Source organism: Balaenoptera borealis, assembly GCF_965194805.1.
Source record: "Balaenoptera borealis genome assembly, chromosome: 7".
NCBI lineage: Eukaryota > Metazoa > Chordata > Mammalia > Artiodactyla > Balaenopteridae > Balaenoptera > Balaenoptera borealis.
The window spans coordinates 18,729,122-18,749,834 of NC_138864.1; the positions used below are offsets into that span (position 1 = coordinate 18,729,122).

At 36.4% G+C, this 20,713-nt stretch overlaps 1 protein-coding gene and 1 long non-coding RNA gene across 5 annotated transcripts in view; one reads left to right on the forward strand and one right to left on the reverse strand.

Annotated features, from left to right (window-relative positions):
• The window catches only part of STARD3NL (STARD3 N-terminal like), a 49,544-nt gene extending 49,181 nt beyond the window's left edge, over positions 1–363 (reverse strand). For all 3 annotated transcript variants that reach the window (XM_082399904.1, XM_082399905.1, XM_082399903.1), the window contains exon 1: positions 225–363. The gene's annotated coding sequence lies outside the window, so the exon portion shown is untranslated. The remainder of the gene's footprint in view (positions 1–224) is intronic.
• A 104-nt stretch (positions 364–467) lies between these two features.
• LOC309632397 overlaps positions 468–20,713 on the forward strand; it is a 201,090-nt gene continuing 180,844 nt past the window's right edge. For both annotated transcript variants that reach the window (XR_014246883.1, XR_014246884.1), the window contains exon 1: positions 468–3,644. This is a non-coding gene — a long non-coding RNA (uncharacterized lncRNA). The remainder of the gene's footprint in view (positions 3,645–20,713) is intronic.

Here is a 20,713-nt window from a genome sequence, read left to right on the forward strand (position 1 = left end):
AAAAGGGGCTCCGCAATCTGCAACTTCACTTTTGTACCCTTTATAAATACAGCCTGCCTAGCCCCTCCTCCTCCCCGGAGGACGGCGAGGGCTCAACAAACACAACCGGACGCTCGGCTCTGGCCTCCGTTCGCGGGTCTCCAGTGAGTCCGGGGCAAATCATCTGATCCCGGATGACTCAGTTTTCCAATCTGTCAAATAGGGTGACGAGAAACCCAGCCTACCTCATCGGGTGGTTCCGGGCCGGCCGCCCTTGGCTGGCCCGGCGACAGCGGCTCTGTGGCTGCGCCCGCTGCACTCTTCGCGGGCGGAGGGGCGGGGCTCGGCGGGGCGGGACCGGGAATCGAGCCCTGCAGACGTCGCGCAGCCCACCGCCCGCGGACAGCGGCCCCCGGCTCCTCCAGTACCCGGCCCGTGACGTCATCACGCTGACGTAGACGCACAGAGGCCGCACCTCGCCCGAGGGACCAAAGACCAGGCTGAGGGCCTGAGTGCCCCCCCGTAGCAGAGCAGCGATTGGTGGGTGACTCTGTCAATCATCTACTGCCCAGTAAGCGTCGCGGGAAGGCGGGAGAGGGCGGGCCGGCCTGCCCTGAGGAGAGAGTGGGAATCTGGAACTCCGGCTGATTGGATTTGCCACAAACCCGTACCGCACCGTTTTGTGACACGTCGCTTCTCCCTCCTCAACCATTCTTCTTCCGCCTTCCTCCAGTCTCTCGGTGAGGATTTAGGCTCCAGCTCTGGAAAATAATCATGGGACTGGAATTCAGGGTCTCTGGGCTCTCCAGGAATGAAAAAGTAGGACATTCAGTTTCTCTGTTCAAGAGTCACCTCAGCTTTGACTTCTTCTCAGACCCCTCCATACTTAGGACACACACTTTCTCTGCGCTCCTATCGCATAACTAACACCTCAGCCTTAATATAGTAGTCACATTCAATTATATTTGTATCGGCTTTCGCACGAAATTGCCATTCTTTAATCACTGTTTGACTTCACATTATCTTTATATTTTAATGAACCTTTTTTACAATAGATGCTACAGTTACATCGTTCAAATACAGGAAGGAATAGAAGGTTACAGAGTGAACGTTCTCCTTCCGCTTCCAGGTCCTCAGGCACTCAGTTCGCCTGTTGAAGTCAGTGCCTGAGTCAGGGCTGCTGATATTATTCATGTTAAGTTACACATAACCATAAATTTAAACATCACACATTAGGCTAATCCTTTTCAGGCAGGAATTACAAACCAGTCCCTATATGTTGACTCCTAGTTCCTCTGCATCTAAATATGTGTAGATGTAATTTTCTTTCCCCAATCAACATTATATCCTCGAGATCTTTCCGTATCTCTATATAAATTTATCTCATTCTTTTAAATTACTACGTGGTAGTTCTCAGAACCAATAGATTTAATTTATGATTCCTTTACCCTCGGACATGTATCCATAGTTTGTTTTCTTTTTTGGTTTTTTGTTAGAAGCGTTGCTACCTTCAACATATGTTTGTGCCTTTTTGCACATATATCCAAGTGTTCTCTAGGTAGAGATACTAACGTGGGTGCGCTGGATAGAGTATGCACATTTTCAATCTCAGTAGTAGATTTCCCTCTATTTACTCCTCAAAGTAGCTGTTAAACTAAAATTACTACCGTAAATAAATGAACACCCCTTCCCTGCACCCTCGCCAAAATTGATGAAATATAATTTTTAAAAATTTCTGAATGGATGTGTGAAAAATTGTTAAGAGATAACATATGTACAAAAGTGCGATAATCCTGAGCACGTATCTTGGTAACAAACTGAACGAACGTGTGTTACCACCTCCTAGACCAAGATGTTAAATGTTTACCAGCAGTATAGAAGCTCTCCTCGTGCTCCATCTTAGTCATTGCAACCCATACAAAAATGGTCACTGTTCTGAATTTTATCACCAAAATTAGTTTTGCCTGCTTTCCAGTGGTTATAAATGGCCACACGTAGTATGTACTCTTGTGTGGCTCTTTTCACTCAATAATATGTTTGTAAGATTGATCCATAGTAAAGAATATAATAGTAGTTTATTCATTTTCATACTTGTATATTTCCCCAGATTTCTTTATCTATTCTAATATTGCTTAACATTGGGTCGTTTAAAGTTTGGGGTGACTACAAATGATGCTGCTATGAATATTCTTATACCTGTCTGTTGATGCGCATAGTTACACATTTGATTTTGATATATACCTAAGAGTAGTATTACTGTGCCACAGGATGTACATATATTCAGTATTAGTAGACACTGCCAAATAGTTTTTTGGTTTTGTCAATTTACAGTCCACTAGCAGTGAATGAAAATTCCAGTAGCTCCACATCTTTGCCAGCACTCGATATTCTCAGTTTTGTGTTCATCTTTTTTTGTTGTTTGTTTTCTGTTTTCAACTTTATTGAGACAAACAATATACAAAAAGTTGCAAAGATTTAATGGATACATTTTAATGAGTTTGGACACGTGCATAGACCTGTGATACCATTACCACAAACAAGGTAGTAAACATATCCATTGACAAAACTAATTCACAAAGATACATGTACCCCTATGTTCATAGCAGCACTATTTACAATAGCCAAGACATGGAAATGACCTAAATGTCCATTGACAGATGAATGGATAAAGAAGATGTGGTATATATCTATAATGGAATACTACTCAGCCATAAAAAAGAACGAAATGATGCCATTTGCAGCAACATGGATGGACCTAGAGATTATCATACTAAGTGAAGTAAGTCAGAAAGAGAAAGACAAATAGCATATGATATCACTTTTGTGTGGAATCTAAAATATGACACAAATGAACTTATCTATGAAACAGAAATAGACTCACAGACATAAAGAACAGACTTGTGGTTGCCAAGGCGGAGGGGAGAGGGGGAGGGATGGATTAGGAGTTTGGGATTAGCAGATGCAAACTATTATATATAGAATGGATAAAAAATAAAGTCCTACTGTATACCATAGGGAACTATATTCAATATCCTGTAATAAACCATAATGGGAAAGAATATTCAAAAGAATTTATATATATATAAGTGTGTATTTAAATACACACACACACACACACACATATATATAACTGAATCACTTTGCTGTACACCAGAAACTAACACAACATTGTAAATCAACTATACTTCAGTAAAATAAGTTTAAAAAAAAATGTGTCCATCACCACTAAAATATTTCTTGTGTCCCCTTGCTTTTTTTTTTGTGGTAAGAACACATAGCAAGAGATCTACTGTCCTAAGTTTTTAAGTAAACAACAACCTATGTTAACCATGGGCCCTATGTTGTACAGCAAATCTCTAGAGCTTATCTTGTATATAATTGTAACTTTATAACCATTGAAAAATTCCCCATTTTCTCCTCTCCCATCTTCTGACAACCACCATTCTATTGTCTGCATCTATGAGTTTGTACTAAATACTTCATTTAAGTGGAATCATGCAGTATTTGTTATTCTGTGACTGACTTATTTCCAGGCCTAATGTTTGCCATGATGATGCTGCATCTCCAGCTCCTCCCTCTGAACTTTGTGTGAGCCGCGGACTAGGCTGGTCTTTGGTGTCTGCCTTTCAGATGGTTGGCGCCATAAGAGGGCCACGTGTGGGCAGGTAAGAGGTGCTGCTACAACTGCAGGTCTCCCTCTCCCCATCCCCAAGTACATACAGCTCAACTCAGCCTTCACCTCACACTCCCCCAGGCCAGGCACCTGAGCCCAAAAACTTCTCTGCCCACTCCAGGTTTGGGCTCTGGGACACCACAGCTGCTGAAGCAGCCCATGAGAGGTTTTAGTCCTGAATTTTGTATTCCAGAAATCTTTAGGAATTATCTAGAAAAGACAGATGCTGTAAAGAGAAAGTGATGATTGAACCGAATGAAGCAATGTCAGAGTAAGAAGATGTCTCTGGTTGTGCAACTGATCTATATCACATGCCTTTTAAGCAATTAGAACTCGATGGTGCAATTATTTGTCACCCGATTGAATCTGAAAGGCAAGAAACACATGGAGTAGCACTTTAGCTTTTGCTTCAGTCAAAGCAGTTGTCACTTAGATAAAAGGACATTTAAAATGAAAAATGAATTTTGATAATAATGTAGAGGTATACATAATATTTACTTCTAGGTCCGTCCATGATGTCCCAAACGGTAGGATTTCCTTCTTTTTTAAGGCTGAATTACATTCTGTTGTATGCATATACCACATTTTCTTTATCCATTCATCTGTTGATGGAAATTTGGGTTGTTTCCAAATCTTGACGGTTGTGAATCATGCTGCAATAAGCATGGTAATGTAGGTATCTGTTTAAAATCCTGATTTCACTTCTTTTGGGTATATATCCAGGAGTAGAATTACTGGATCACTTCTTTTGGGTATATATCCAGGAGTAGAATTACTGGATCAGATGGTAAAAGTAATAGAAAATATGAACAGACTAATTACAAGTAAGGAAATTGAATTAGTAGTAAAAAAATCCTCTCAACAAAGAAAAACCCAGGATCAGATGGCTTCCCTGGTGAATTCTACCAAACATTTAAAGAAACTTAACACCAGTCTTTCTCAAACTTCTCCAAAAAATTGAAGAGGAGGCAACATTTCCAAATCCATTTTACAAGGCCTCTATTACCCTGATACCAAAACCAGAAAAAGACATTACAAGAAAATTGCAGCTCCATATCTCTGATGAATGTAAATGCAAAAATTTGTAACAAAAATTCTAACAAACAGAATTCAGCACTACATTAAGAGGATTATACGCCATGATCAAATGGAATTTATTTATGGGATACCAGGATGGTTCAACATATACAATCAATCAGTGTGATATACCACATTAACAAATGAAGGATGAAAATCATATGATCATCTCAGTAGATGCAGAAAAAACATTTGATAATATTCAACATCCCTTCATGATAAAAACTCTTAGCATATTAGGTATAGACAGAATGTACCTCAACATAGTGAAGACCAAATATTAGAAGCCCACAGCTAACATCATATTCAATGGTGAAAAATTGAAAGCTTTTCCTCTAAGATCAGGAACAAGGCAAGGGTATCCACTCTCAGCACTTATATTCAACGTATAACATAGGCAGTCCTAGACAGAGCAACTAGTCAAGAAAAAGAAATAAAAGGCATCCAAATTGAAAAAGAAGAAGTAAAATTGTCCCTATGTGCAGATGACCTGATCTTATATATAGAAAACCCTAAAGATTATACACACACACACACACACACACACACACCTGTTAGACCTAATAAACAAATCCAGGAAAGTTTCAGGATACAAAATCAATATACAAAATGTAGTTGCATTTGCATACACTAACAGTAAACTACCAAAAAAAGAAATAGGAAGATAATCTCATTTACAGTAGCATCCAAATCAATAAAATATTTAAGAATAAGTCTAACAAAGGATGTGAAATTACCATACACTGATGAAAGATATTAAAGAAAACACAAATAAATGGAAAGACATCTTGTGTTCATGGATTGGAAGACTTAATATTATTAGAATGTTCAGACTACCCAAAGGAATCTATATATTCAATGCTATTCCCATTAAAATTCCACTGGCATTTTTTTTTACAGAAATAGAAAACAATTCTAAAATTCATATAGAACACTGAAAGACCCAGAATACCCAAAGTGACCTTGAGAAAGAACAAATCTGGGGACATCACACTTCCTGATTTCAAAATATATTACAAAGCTGCCATAGTTAAAGCAGTATGATACTGGGATAAAGACAGACATATAGACCAATAGAACAGAATAGAGATCCCAGAAATAAACCCACACACATATAGGTAACTGATCGTCAACAAGGGCACCAAGAATACACAGTGGGGAAAGGATAGTCTCTTCAGCAAATGGAGTTTGGAAAACTGAATATTCACATGTAAAAGGATGAAAATAAACCCCTACCTTAAAACACACAAAAATCAATTCAAAATGAATTGAAGATTTAAACAAAAGATCTGAAACTATAAAACTCCTAGAAGACTATGGGAAAAGCTTCATGAGAGTAGGCTTGGCAATGATTTCATGGATACGACACCAAAAACACAGGCAACAAAAGTAAAAATAGACAAGTGGGACTATGTCAAACCAACAAAGTTCTGCACAGTAAAGGAAAAAATCAAGAGTGAAAAGGCAACCCAAAAGTAGAAGAAAATATTTGCAAACCATATATTTAATAAGGCATTACTTTCCAAAAATTATAAGGAACTCCTACAACTCTTTAGCAAAAAACCCCCAAATAACCCAATTTAATGGGCAAAGGATTAGAATAGACATTTCTCCAAAGAAGATATACAAATGGCCAACAGGTATATGAAAAGGTGCTTAATGTCACTAATCATCAGGGAAATGCGAATCAACCAACATGAGATATCACCTCACATCAGGAAAGATATTAACCAAAAAACACGTGTTGGCAAGGATGTAGAGAAATTGGAACCCTTGTACACTGTTGGTTGGAATCTAAAATGGTGTGGCCACTATGGAAAACAGCATGGAGGACCTTTGGTAATGTTATACATTCTGATGCATCTGTAGGCTATCACATTATGTATTTAATTTGAGTTTTTTGGATGACAAAAAGAGTTTAGCACCTTTTCATGTGTCTATATATCATTTGGATATTGTGAAATGCCTTTTCAAGTCTTCTACCCATTTTTAAATTAGGTTATCTGTCTTTTTCTTACTGATTTCTAGGAGGTTTTCTATATTCTAGACATGATTCTTTGGCAGATAATTGTATTGCAGATATTTTTCTTACTCTGTGGCTTTTTCATTGCAAAATGAATCTTTGACTTATTAGAATCTTCTGCACGTTAGCACTTTCCCTAGTTTCCAGACAATGCAAGGACTTTAGAACACTTTAATTTCATTTACCCAATTCCTGATTTTTGTACAATTGTTGTCACTTATTTTAATTCTATTTAATCATTTAAAAACCCAACAAAATATTATTTATTTTAAACAGACAATATTAGTTTAGATTTATCCTTATATTAATGCCTTACTTTGCTTTTCATTGCTTTTTGCATTTCTGGGATTAAATTTGAAATCATTTCATTCTTTATTAAGTTTTAGAGCATATCTCCTGGTGACAAAAGTCACTACCAGGCTATCTAAGATGAGATACCTAAGCTATCTTTCTTGGCTGCTTTGGATACTCTCAGATGCTACTGTTTCCTTTTCAAACTTAATCCAGCACTGTGATTATTCATGGTGGGAAGTTGGCCTGATACCGTATACTCAATTATAGCTCAAAATGGGTTGAGCATGTTGACAGGTGTGAATAATATTATTTTAGTGAACCTTAGGCTAGAATAGCACTGTGCACCATAAGAAAATTATTTTTGAATGTCAGTGGTGAAAATGGCAGAGTACGCATGTTCAATGGCTTATCCCGCCACAGAAATTTTGAAAAATTAAGCAGAAACTGTCAGAATCAATTTTGCCAGAAGTCAGGAAAACAGGCAAAGGTTTCAAACAACCAAGCAAGTGCTGAATCAAGACAAGGCAACTTTATAATGGTAGAAGGGTTTTGGGTGTTTTTACTTGCCTTTGACCAGCCCCCTCCCAGGTACTGCAGTGGTCTTAAAAATATGAAAATATTTACTTAAAGAGATAAACTGTAATTTGGATTTTTAAGGATATAAGTGATATAAACCTGTAAGACGATAAGTGGAAGATGGAGGACAAGCGTTATAGGAAGAGAAATGGCAGCAGTAATGTGTGAGTAACCTTGAGGGTAGCCATGATTGAATGGTACATGAAACTATAGGTCTCTGAATTATCTAAATTGAAAAATCACTTTAGGTTCTGAGAGGGCCTATGGTTGGTCATATGATGAAAGGAGGGATTAACGCATTTTTTCCTAAAATTTTTCTTATATTCCCTTTATCACTAGTTTGCAGCCAAAATAATCTTAGGAGTTTGTCTAAAAGGGACAATCGTTTTAGTAATTTAATAATTAGACACATTATTACCAAACAAAACTTGGGTCTCTTTGCCCAAAGTGCAGCAAAGCCAATCCACTGACACCAGGTTGTGGTGAAGGAAAGTACAGCTTTTATTGCAGGGTGCCAAGAAAGGAAAAATGGGTAGCTTGTGCTAAAAAGATTGGAACTCCCCAATGGCTTTCAGGAAAGGATTTTTAAAGACAGTGGGAGGAAGAGGGTCATAGGATGTGTGATCAACTCGTGCACAATTCTCTGACTGGTTGATGGTGAGGTAACAGAGTGAAGTTTTGGGAATCTGGATTATCAACTTCTGATTCCAACTGGTTGGAATCAGTCTACATGTTGGTGGTCAGCATGCAGTTAACTTCTTCTGCCTGGCAGAGGTTTAGTATCTGTAAAATAACTCGAGGATATGGCTCAGGATATTATCTGTGGCCCTTGAGGAGGAACTAAAAGTCCTTGACTTTGCTTTATGGGTTAATTATTATTTTGTCTTGCTTGACTGTTTTTGTTTGTTTGTTTGTTTGTTTGTTTCAGCATTTTCTCACTTCTCTGATTAAATTTGCTCTTTGGAACTTGGGAAAAGCCTAGGAGGCTAAAGTTTTTCTACAAACAAGAGGTGGGGGGCATGTGGGGTTCTGTCCCCAGGAAGGCCCAGCAAAGTCCTGCTTGGTTTCAAAATCACTGATGCACACTGCAACTTAGTTCCCACTAAGTAATACTACTATATAAATTAAAAAGTGAAAAACCTGGGGTAGATGATTTCAACTTAAAAAAGGAAAAGCACACCAATCCTGGAGAAGAATGAAATAGTAGATACCTGTTAGGAAGGGCAGTATCTATACCACGTAAAGTGACATGGGTTCTGGGCAAGTTGGGACATTTGGGTCTGATCCAAGATAGACTTTAAATATTAATTTACTTTAAAACAGAATGTAAATTCATATTGAATTTATTGAAAAGACAACTTCAGCTGCAGCAATTTAAGTATTAGAGTCTAAAAGACTAAGTAAAACCCGACTTATGAGACCAGAGCTAATGTTAGAACTTCATAGAAGTTTGCCGACCCAAAACATCAGTGAATTTGTTCATTCTCATCCTGTTCTCTCCTAATTTGAGGGATCTGGTTGCATTTTGGTGAAGCCGTTTAGCTCACCATGGTCTCTCACGTAACACAGGACCACAACCCCAATGAGCATCCTCTTCTGCTCCCGAGTGAGTCAAGACAGCCAGGAAGGAGGCTTTCTTCTGCCACTGTGACTCACAGCACATGAGACTGAGTTGGTGCCCTGGAGTAGGGAACCACTGTACCCCCCCCTTACATGTGGACCTGATGTTAGCCAAGGCTGGTCAAACCACCAAATCCACATGTCAAATTAGGCCTTCATCTTGCAAAGTTGCTAAGAAGTCATACAGAGTTTATAGTCTATTCTTCCCAGCTATGTTTGTAAAGTTTTCACACAATGCTTATGTTGGCAAGAAGCAGCTTCTATAAGATACTAGTGGTAGCATGTGAGGAAGGGCCAAAATAACGGCAGAATATTGAGGAAAACAATGTTTGCTATTATCATTAATTATTTTCAAAGAAAGTTTTCCACATTGCTTTTTTAGACTTTTCGGGGTTTTCTTAGTCTTTTTGTAAGCCTCTGTAATCTGATGTTCTTTCTATGTTAAAAAAGGAATTCAAGTAAAAACATTGTTAGTAATTCTTAACTTTTGGGAGCACCATGTTGATATAAAATTTCTCCATAAAATTACGCTATCCATAAAAGTGCTTTTTTAAAAAAGAAAAGGAATACACGCAGACAGCACTATAATGCTCAGTATTTGTTCTTGGTGAACTCATTCACTATTACCAGGAACTGATAGAGTTAGTGAGGTATTTTTTTCTGTTTAAAAAATTAGTTCATCTAAAAATTTATAGCAGTGATTTTGACTCTGCTGAAGTTGAAGCTAAAGGGATGGGGAATGGGGAAGAAAGAGAGATGGAATGGGAGGCAGGTAGGAAAGGTGTTAACTGTAATGTAATTTTGTAAGATGGCTCCATGATCTCTGGGCCTGGAAGTTTTGTATTATTTTAACTGTGGTTTAAAAAAAAAAAAATCAAAGACAATATTTACCATCTTAACCATTTTAAAGTGTACCATTCAGTAGTATTAATTATATTCACATTGTTGTGCAACTGATCCCTAGAGCTTTTTTATCTTACAAAACTGTACCTCTGTACCCATTGAGCAACAGCTCCCCATCTCCCCCTCGCCTCAACCCATGGCAACCACGATTCTACTTTGCTTCTGTATATTTGACTACTTTAGATACCTCATATAAGTGGAATCATATACTATTTGCCTTCTTGTGACTGACTTATTTCTTATTTCGCTTAGCATGATGTCCTAAAGTTTCTTCCATGTTGTAGCATATGACAGGATTTCCTTCTTTTTTAAGGATGAATAATATTCCATTGTACAGATATACTACATTTTCTTTATCCATTCATTCTTCCATGGACATTTAGATTGCTTCCACCTCTTGGCTATTGTGCATAATACTACAATAAATATGGTTATGCAAAATGTCTTCCATCCTGCTTTCAATTCTTTTGGATGAATACCCAAAAGTGAGATTGCTGGATCATATGGTAATTCTATTTTTATTTTTTTTGAGAAACCTCTATGCTGTTTTCCATAGTGATACATCATTTTACATTCTCACCAACAGTGCACAGGCTTCAAATTTTTCTGTATCCTCACCAACACTTGCCATTTTCTGAGTATATATCTGTGTGTGTGTGTGTGTGTGTGTGTGTGTGATATCTCATTGCAGTTCTCTAATGATTAGTGATGATAAACCATATTTTCATATGCTTCGTGGCTGTTTGGATATCTTCTTTGGAGAAATGTCTATTCAAGTCCTTTGCACATTTTAAAATTGGGTTTTTTTAAATTGTTGTTGTTGAGTTGTATTCTTTATATATTTTGGATATTAATCCTTTGTCATATATATGATTTGCAAATATTTTCTCCTGTTTTGTAGGTTGCTTTTTCACTTTGTTGATTATCTTCTTTAATGCGCAGAAGTTTTTAAGTTTGTCTTTTTTTCCTTTTTTTGCCTGTGTGTTGGTGTAATATCCAAGAAATCAATGCCAAATCCATTGTCATGACGCTATTCCCCTATGTTTTCTTTTACAGTTTTACAGATTTAGATCTTATGTGTAGGCCTTTAACCCATTTTGTTTTAATTTTTGTATATGGTGTAAGGTAAAGATCCAACTTCATTCTTTTGCATGTGGATCCCCAGTTTTGCCAGCACCATTTGTTGAAGATACTGTCCTTTCCCCATTGTGTGGTCTTGGTACCCTTGTCCAAGATTATACAACCATATGCGTGAGTGTTTATTTCTGATCTCCATATTCTATTCCATTTGTCTATATATCTGTCTTTATGCAGTACCACACTTTTATGATTACTGTATCTTTGTAATGTTTTAAAATCAAGTGTGAGGCCAACAACTTTGTCCTTTTTCAAGATTTATTTGGGGTCCCTTGAGATTCCATACAAATTTTCAGATGGCTCTTCAATTTCTTTAAAAATGTCATTGGGTTTTTCATAGGGTTTGTATTGAATCTGTAGATTGCTTTGAGTAGTATGGACATTTCAACAATATAAAGTCTTCCAATCCATGAACATGGGATATCTTTTCATTTATTTGTATCTTCTTTAATTTCTTATAGCACTGTTTTGTAGTCTTCAGTGTATAAGTCTTGTTCCTAAGTGAGTTTGTTCCTAAGTGTTTTGAGTGAGTTTGTTCCTAAGTATTTTGTTCTTTTTAATGTTACTGTAAATTGAATTGTTTCCTTAATTCCCTTTTCAGGTAGTTTATTGTTAGTGTATAGAAACACAACTGTTTTCTACCTGTTGTTTTTGTATCCTGCACCTTGCTGAATTTGTTTATTCAAACAGTTTTGTTTGGGTGTGGGTGTGTAATCTTTAGTTGTCTACATATAAGTATATGTCATCTGTGAACAGAGATAATCTTCTTCCTTTCCAAATTGGATGCCTTTTTTTCTTAACTAATTGCTTTGTCTAGGACTTCCAGTACTATTTGAATAGAAGTGATGAGGGTGGGCATACTTGCCTTGTTCCTGATCTAAAAGGAAAAGATTTCAGTTTTTCTATGTTGAGTAAAATGTTAGCTGCAGGCTTTTCATATAGGACCTTAATTATGTTGAACTGGTTTTCTTCTATTCCTAGTTTGTTGCATGTTTTTATCATGAAAAGGTATTGAATTTTGTTAATGCTTTTTCTTCATTGATTGAGATGATCATGTAGTTTTTTTCTTCATTCTATTAATGTAGTGTTGATACACTACATTAACACTACAAATTGATTGCTTTTCATGTGTTCAACCATCCTTGCATTCCAGGAATAAACCTCATTTGGTCGTGGTAGGATGCTTTTAAGATTCTGTTGAATTCAGTTTGTTATTATTTTGATGAAGATTTTTATATCAATATCCATCAGGGATATTTGTAGTTTTCTTTTATTGCAGTATCTTTGTCTACCTTTGGGATCAGGGTAATACTGACCTCATAAAATGATTTTGGAAGTGTTCTTCTTCTTCAATTTTTTGGAAGAGTTTGAGGAGTATTGGTAATTTCTTCCTTAAATGTTGGTAGAATTCTCCAGAGAAGCAGTCTGGTCCTGGGCTTTTCTTTGTTGTGAAGTTTTTGTTTACTGATTCAGTCTCCTCACTGATTATAGATCTGTTTAGATTTTTAATTTCCTCATGATTCAGTCTTGTTTGGTTCTATGTTTCTAGAAATTTATGCATTTCTTATATACTATCTAGTTTGTTGGGTATAATTCTTCATAGTAGTCTCTTTTTTTATTTTTATTTTTTACGTAGTAGTCTCTTATAATCCTTTTTATGTCTGGAAAATCAATTGTAATAGCTCCTATTTCACTTCTGATTTTATTTATAAGGGTCCTCTCTTTCTTAGTCTAGCTAAGCGTTTGTCAGTTTTGTTGTTTTTTCAAAAAAATTAATTCCTATGTTTTGTTGATTTTTCTATTTTTCTATTCTCTATTTCATTTATTTTTGCTTTAATCTTTATTATTTCCTTCCTTCTGCTAAATTTATACTTAATTTGTTCTTCTTTTCTGGTTCCTTGATATGTAAAGTTAGGTTACTGACTTTAAATCTTTCTTCTTTTTTTGAAAAATAAATTTATTTATTTATTTATTTATGGCTGTGTTGGGTCTTTGTTTCTGTGCGAGGGCTCTCTCTAGTTGCGGCGAGCGGGGGCCACTCTTCATCGCTGTGCGCGGGCCTCTCACTGTCGCGGCCTCTCTTGTTGCAGAGCACAGGTTCCAGATGCGCAGGCTCAGTAGTTGTGGCTCACGGGCTCAGTTGCTGCACGGCATGTGGGATCTTCCCAGACCAGGGCTCGAACCTGTGTCCCCTGCATTGGCAGGCAGATTCTCAACCACTGTGCCACCAGGGAAGCCCCTTTCTTCTTTTTTAATTTTGGTGTTTACTGCTGTAAACTTTCCTCTTAGTACTGCTTTCACTGCACCCCAGGAGTTTTGGTATGCTGGGTTTTTTTTTTCTTTTTTCTTTTTAACATCTTTATTGGAGTATAATTGCTTTACAATGGTGTGTTAGTTTCTGCTATATAACAAAGTGAATCAGTTATACATATACATATGTTCCCATATCTCTTCCCTCTTGCATCTCCCTCCCTCCCACCCTCCCTATCCCACCCCTCTAGGTGGTCACAAAGCACCAATTTTTTTCATTTTTATTTGTCTCAAGATATTGTTTTTTTCTTTTTTTGACTCATTTATTCTTGGGTGTTGTTTAATTTCTGCATTTTGTGAATTTTCCAGTTTTCCTTTTGCTGTTGATTTCCACTTTCATCCCATTGTGGCCAGAAAAGATATTTGGTATAATTTCAATCTTCTTAAATTTGTTAAAATTTATTTTGTGGCCTAACATGTGGTGTATCCTGGAGAATGTTCCATGTACACTTAAGAAGAATGTGTATTCTGCTGGTGTTGGGTGGAATGTTCTGTATGTCTGTTAGGTCTAATTGGTCTATAGTATTGTTATTGTTCAAGTCTTCTGTTTCCTTATTGATCTTCTGTCTGGTTGTTCTATCCATTATTAAAATTGGGCTAATGAAGTCTCCTACTATTATTGTGTTGCTGTCTATTTCTCTCGTCAATTCTGTAATTCTGTTTGCTTTGTATATTTGGGATTTCTGATGTTAGGTGCATATATATTTATAATTGTTATGTCTCTGTGGTAAATTAACACTTTTATCATTATAAAATATCCTTCTTTGTCTCTTGTGACAGTTTTTGACTCAGAGTCTATTTTGTCTGTTCAATTATGGTCACCCCTGCTCTATTTCAGTTACTATTTGCATGGTATATCTTTTTCCATTCTTTCACTTTTAGCCTGTATGTGCCCTTAGATTTCAAGTTAGTCTCTTGTAGACAGCATTTGGATGGATCTGTTTGGTTTTTTTTCTAATCTTTCTAATCAATCTATGTCTTTTGGTTGGGGATTTTAATCTATTTACATTTTAAAAGTAATTACTGGTAGGGGAGAACCTGCTACTGCCCTTTGTTAATAGTTTTTGATATGTCTTGCAGCTGTTCTGTCTCTTTTTCTCTTGCTACCTTCCTTGTGTTTTTTTGTAGTAATATACTTTGACTCCTTTTTCATTTCCTCTTATAGATCTTCTATAGGTCTTGTTTATGGTTACCATGGAGATTACATAAGACATCTTAAAGTTATAACAATCTATTTTAAACTGATAACAACTTAACTTACATTGCATACAAAAACTCTGCTTCTTTACATTTACACCTCCCAACTTTCTGTTATTGATGTCACAAATTACATCATTTACATATATATATGTATATCCATAACATAGATTTATAGTTATTTTAAATTCTTTTTCCATTTAAATTCTATTCCAGAAATAAAAGTGATTCATGTACCAACATTACAATACTTGAGTATTCTGTATTTGTCTATATATTTACCTTTTCCAGAGAGCTTTATATTTTTGTATATTTTCATGTTGCTGTCTAGTGTCTTTTTCATTGAAGTATAGTTAATTTACAATGTTGTGTTAGTTTCAAGTGTACAGCAAAGTGACTCAGATTTATTTATTTATTTATTTATTTATTTATTTATTTATTTATTTATTCTTTTTCAGATTCTTTTCCATTATAGATTATTGTAAGATATTCAGTATAGTTCCCTTTGCTATATAGTAGGTCCTTATTATTTACCTATTTTATATAAAGGAGTATATATATGTTAATCCCAAACTCCTAATTTATCTCTTCCCTCACCCCCACTATCCACTTTGTAACCATAAGTTTGTTTTCTATGTCTGTGAGTCTATTTCTGTTTTGTAAATAAGTTCATTTGTCTCTTTTTTTTAATATTCCGCATATAAGTGATAGCATATGATATTTGTCTTTTTCTGTCTGATTTACTTAACTTAGTATGATAATCTCTTGTTTCCTTAATTTCTCTTTCTGATATTTTGTTGTTAGTGTATAGAACCAGCAACTTCACCCAATTCATTGATGAGTTCTAGTAGTTTTCTGGTAGAATCTTTAGAATTTTCTATGCATAGCATCATGTCATCTGTAAACAGTCACAGTTTTACTTCTTTTCCAATTTGGATTCTTTTTATTTCTTTTTCTTTTCTGATTGCTGTGGCTAGGACTTCCAAAACTATGTTGAATAAAAGTGGCAAGAGTGGTATCCTTGTCTTGTTCCTGATCTTAGAGGAAATGGTTTCAGCTTTTTACTGTTGAGTATGATGTTAGCTGTGGGTTTGTCATATATGGCCTTTATAATGTTGAGGTATATTCCCTCTGTGCTCACTTTCTGAAGAGTTTTTATCATAAATGGATGTTGAATTTTATCATAAGCTTTTTCTGAATCTATTGAGATAATCATATGCTTTTTATTCGTCCATCTGTTAATGTGATGTGTCACATTGATTGCTTTACAGATACTGACAAATATTTGCATCCCTGGGATAAATCCCACTGATCATGGTGGATGATCCTTTTAATGTATTGTTGGAGTCAGTTTGCTAGTATTGTGTTGAGTATTTTCGCATCTATTTTCATCACTGCTGTTGGCCTGATGAAAACTTTTCTTTCTTTGTGATATCTTTATCTGGTTTTGGTATCAGAGTGATGGTGGCCTTACAGAATGAGTTCAGAAGTGTTCCTTCACCTGTGAAGCCATCTGGTCCTGGACTTCCGCTTGTTGGGAGTTTTTACATTACTGATTTGATTTCAGTCCTGGTAATTGTTCTGTTCATATTTTCTATCTCTTCCTGGTTCAGTCCTGAGAGATTGTACCTTTCTAAGAATTTGTCCATTTCTTCTAGGTTGTCCATTTTATTGGCTTATAGTTGCTTGTAGTATTCTCTTATGATTCTTTGTATTTCTGTGGTGTTGGTTGTAACTTCTCCTTTTCCTTTCTGATTTTATTGATTTGGGCCCTCTCCCTTTTTTTTTTTTTTTTCCCTGAATAAGTCTGGCTAAATGTTTATCAATTTTGTTTATCTTCTCAAAGAACCAGCTTTTAGTTTCACTAATCTTTTCTGTTGTTTTTTAGTTTCTATTTCATTTCTTTCTGCTCTGATCTTTATGACTTCTTTCCTTCTACTAACTTCGCATTTTGTTTGCTCTTCTTTCTGTTGTTGCTTTAGGCGTAAGGTTAGGTTGTTTATTTGATATTTTTCTTCTTTCCTGAAGTAAGCTTGGAATGCTATAAAATTCCCTCTTAGAACTGCTTTTGCTGCATCCCATAGGTTTTGGATTGCTGTGTTTTCATTTTCTTTTATTTCTAGGTATTTTTTAATTTCCTCTTTGATTTCTTCAGTGACCCATTGGTTGTTTAGTAGCATGTTGTTTAGCCTCCACGTGTTTGTGTTTTTTGCAGTTTTTTTCTTGTAGTTGATTTCTAGTCTCATAGCATTGTGGTTGGAAAAGATGCTTGATATGATTTCAGTTTTCTTAAATTTATCAAGGCTTGCTTTGTGGCCCAGCATGTGGTCTATCCTGGAGAATGTTCCATGTGCATTTGAAAAGAATGTGTATTCTTGGGCTTTCAGATGGAATCCTCTATAAATATCAGTTAAGTCCATCTGGTCTAATGTGTCATTTAAGGCCTGTGTTTCCTTATTGGTTTTCTGTGTGGATGATCTGTCTATTGATGTAAGTGGGGTGTTAAAGTCCCCCACTATTATTGTGTTATTGTCAATTTCTCCTTTTCTGCCTGTTAACATTTGCCTTATATGTTGAGGAGCTCCTATGTTGGGTGCATATATATTTATAATTGTTATATCTTCTTCTTGGATTGATTCTTTGATGATTATGTAGTGTCCTTCTTTGTCACTTGTAACAGTCTTTATTTTAAAGTCTATTTTCTCTGATATAAGTATTGCAACTCCAGCTTTCTTTTGATTTCCATTTGCATGGAATACCTTTTTCCATCCCATCACTTTCAGTCTGTATATGTCTCTACACCTGAAGTGAGTATCTTGTAGGCAGCAAATATACAGGTCTGGTTTTCATATCCATTCAGCCAATCTGTGTCTTTTGGTTGGAACATTTAGTCTGATTAGCAAACTAAAAGAAAAATATGTTGGCACATGGTTAGACACTATTTTAATATTTTATAGGACTTAGAATTTGACCTCTCTGCCATGGAATTTGTTAGATACTTGGAGTACAGAATCATGTGGAAGTTGTAGAAAAGATATTTTGACCAGTAGATATCTCGTATACCTACAAATTTGAGCTTTTCACTAAAATTTCATTAGTTTTGCATGTTCTGATGTGTGTATGTGAGGTAGGCATAGTGATTGCTGATGTTAAGAAATTGTCTATAATATCTGGAAAGACACTGGCAAAAAGACTGCATTAGTTTTATAGCTCCTTTAAACACGTACCACAAACTAAATAGCCTTAAATAACAGAAATATATTGTCTCACAGTTCTGGAGGTTAGTAGTCTGAAATCAAAGTGTCAGCAGGATCATGCTCCCTCTGAAAGCTTTAGGGAATATCCTTCTTTGCCTTCATATAGCTTCTGGTGGTGGCCACAGTCCCTGGCGTTCCTTGGCTTGCAGCTGCATCACTACATTCGTGGCCTCTGTCATCACATGGTGTTTTCCTTGTTTCTCTTTAGTTGTCTTCCTTTTCTTATAAGGACACTGGTCATATTAGATTAAGGACCCATCTTACTCATCTAATTACATCTACAATAACCTTGTTTCCAAATAAGGTCACATTTGGAAGTGACACATTTGAGGTATGGGGGGTTATGACTTCAGTGTATCTTTATAGGGAACACAATTCAACCCATAACAATGACTAAACCCAGTTGTAGAGGTACTGGAGTAGTAGTGGTCAGATTACCTAGAAATGTTATAGAGAACAAAGAACAAGACAGAAGTCCAGTTATAAGAATCAGAACAAAAGCTCAGAATGAAACTGAGATCAAGGATGACTTACTGCCAAAGCAGACAGTTAGCAAAAGAGATAAGGCATTGTGGCTAAGGCTAGGATTTCTTCTAAAACTATAATATTGGGGTCAGGTGGAGAGAGGGGATTACAGAAATTGGAAGCCAGATAGGTGCAGATAATCATTAACAGTTGTATCTCATATTTAGTGCTGTGAATCACTTTGTATAAACCTTTGAAGTTTTTAAACCATCTTTTATGTGCCAAGTCCTCTGGCAAGTAGCTGGACAGGTACAGTGATAGTATATGCAGTATGTCCCTTAGGGCTATCTAGCATTTTGCCAAGACACACATATGGCATTTACAGTTAACCCTTGAATAATGTGGGGGTTAGTGTCGCTGACCCCAGGGCAGTCAAAAATCCATGTATAATTACAGTCAGCTCTCCATATCAAGATTCTGTATCTGCACATTCAACCACCTGTGGATTGTGTAGTATTGCAGTATGTATTTATTGGAAAAATCCACGTATAAGTGGACCAGCACAGGTAAAACCCATGTTGTTCAAGGGTCAACTCTACACACAAATGTTACCGATGTGGGGCAATCAGACTGATAATTGATGCATAAAACATGTTATTGAATGGAGGGAAGGGATGAATTGATCTTGACAGGGAGGATATATGTTCTGTGCCCCTCAGCCCACCACTCCTTTCCCCCACTCCGTTTTGGTTTCTGTTTTCCTCTGTTCCTTCTATGTTGATCTGATCTTGGCAAGCATGTCTTCCACCCTTACTGTCTGACACTGAACCCAAAGATACTGTTATAGACTAAATATTTGTGTCCTCCCCAAAATTCACATTGAAACCTAATGCCCAATGTGATGGTGTTAGGAGGTGAGGCCTTTGGGAGCTGCTTTCATCATGAGGGTGGAGCCCTCATGAGTGAGATTAGTGCCCTTATAAATGAGACCCCACAGACCTCCCTAGTCCCTTCTGTCATGTGAGGTTACAGTGAGAAGATGGCTGTCTATGAGGAAGGGGCTGTCACCATACATCAGATCTACTGGTGCCTTGATCTTGGATTTCCAGTCTCCAGAACTGACAGAGAAATTTCTGTTGTTTATAAGTCAACCAGTCTATAGTATTTTGTTATAGCAGCCCATATGGACTAAGACAGCTTCTTTCAGTCTTTATTTCTGCCTTGGTGTTTGCTGGCTAGAAGGAAAGAGGGAAGGAAGGTGGGAGGGAGGAATAGAGATCCTCAGTGTACCAGTGAGAAAGTGGGGTGGAGAGGGAATTTTTTGGAAAACACACAGATTAACGCTGAAATATAACCCTGCCACAAAAAGGCCGTGTGGCAAAATCACCTTCTCAACCTTCACTGTAATTAATTTTTCAATCCTGCAGGCTACTAACTGCTAACTCTAAGGAAAAAATTATTGAATTTAAGCATGTTATGACTTAGGAAAAATGTAATTTTAGTGGTTGACTTGCATGTATACACTTTCTCCCAATCAGCAAAATGGATAGATCAGCTGATGCACTTTTTTCCTATACTTGCCTTGTCCTAAGAACCACGTGGGGCAACAGTTAAATATACAGATTTTTGCCCCAGCCACAATGCATCAGCCTCTCCAGGGGAAGGGCTCCGAACATCTATTTTTAAGTTAAGAAGAACCTCATGATCAAGCAAGTTTGGAAACACTGAGCAAACATGGGGAAATATTTTGGAGAAGGAAAATAATAGTGCACTCAATTTATAAATATCATAACATGCATTTGGAAATAACTATCCCATTGACTAAACATGTCTTTTAAGTGAGGAATATCCAGGTGAGATCTTAAATCTTTTCTGAGTTTGAGGATGATGATTTTTCAGATTTGCAACACTGAAATTTCCCCTTTGCCTCATCTTCTATAATAATATCATCATCATAATGAATTGCCCAATCAGTATCTTTTAACTAAATGAGAATTGTAAGTAATTGCTTATGAAACACTATGTTATTATTTGTTTTTAAAAAACAGTTTTGTAGAAATAAAAGGAAAATTAATCTGCCTTTTATATGAAGGGAGGAAATGGTGGTTTTTTGAGCACTTATCAAGAAATTTATGCCGCTATGCCATATAACTGTTTTCAAATCAGAGCAAAGTTTTCATTTTACTTATGGAGAAGCAGATT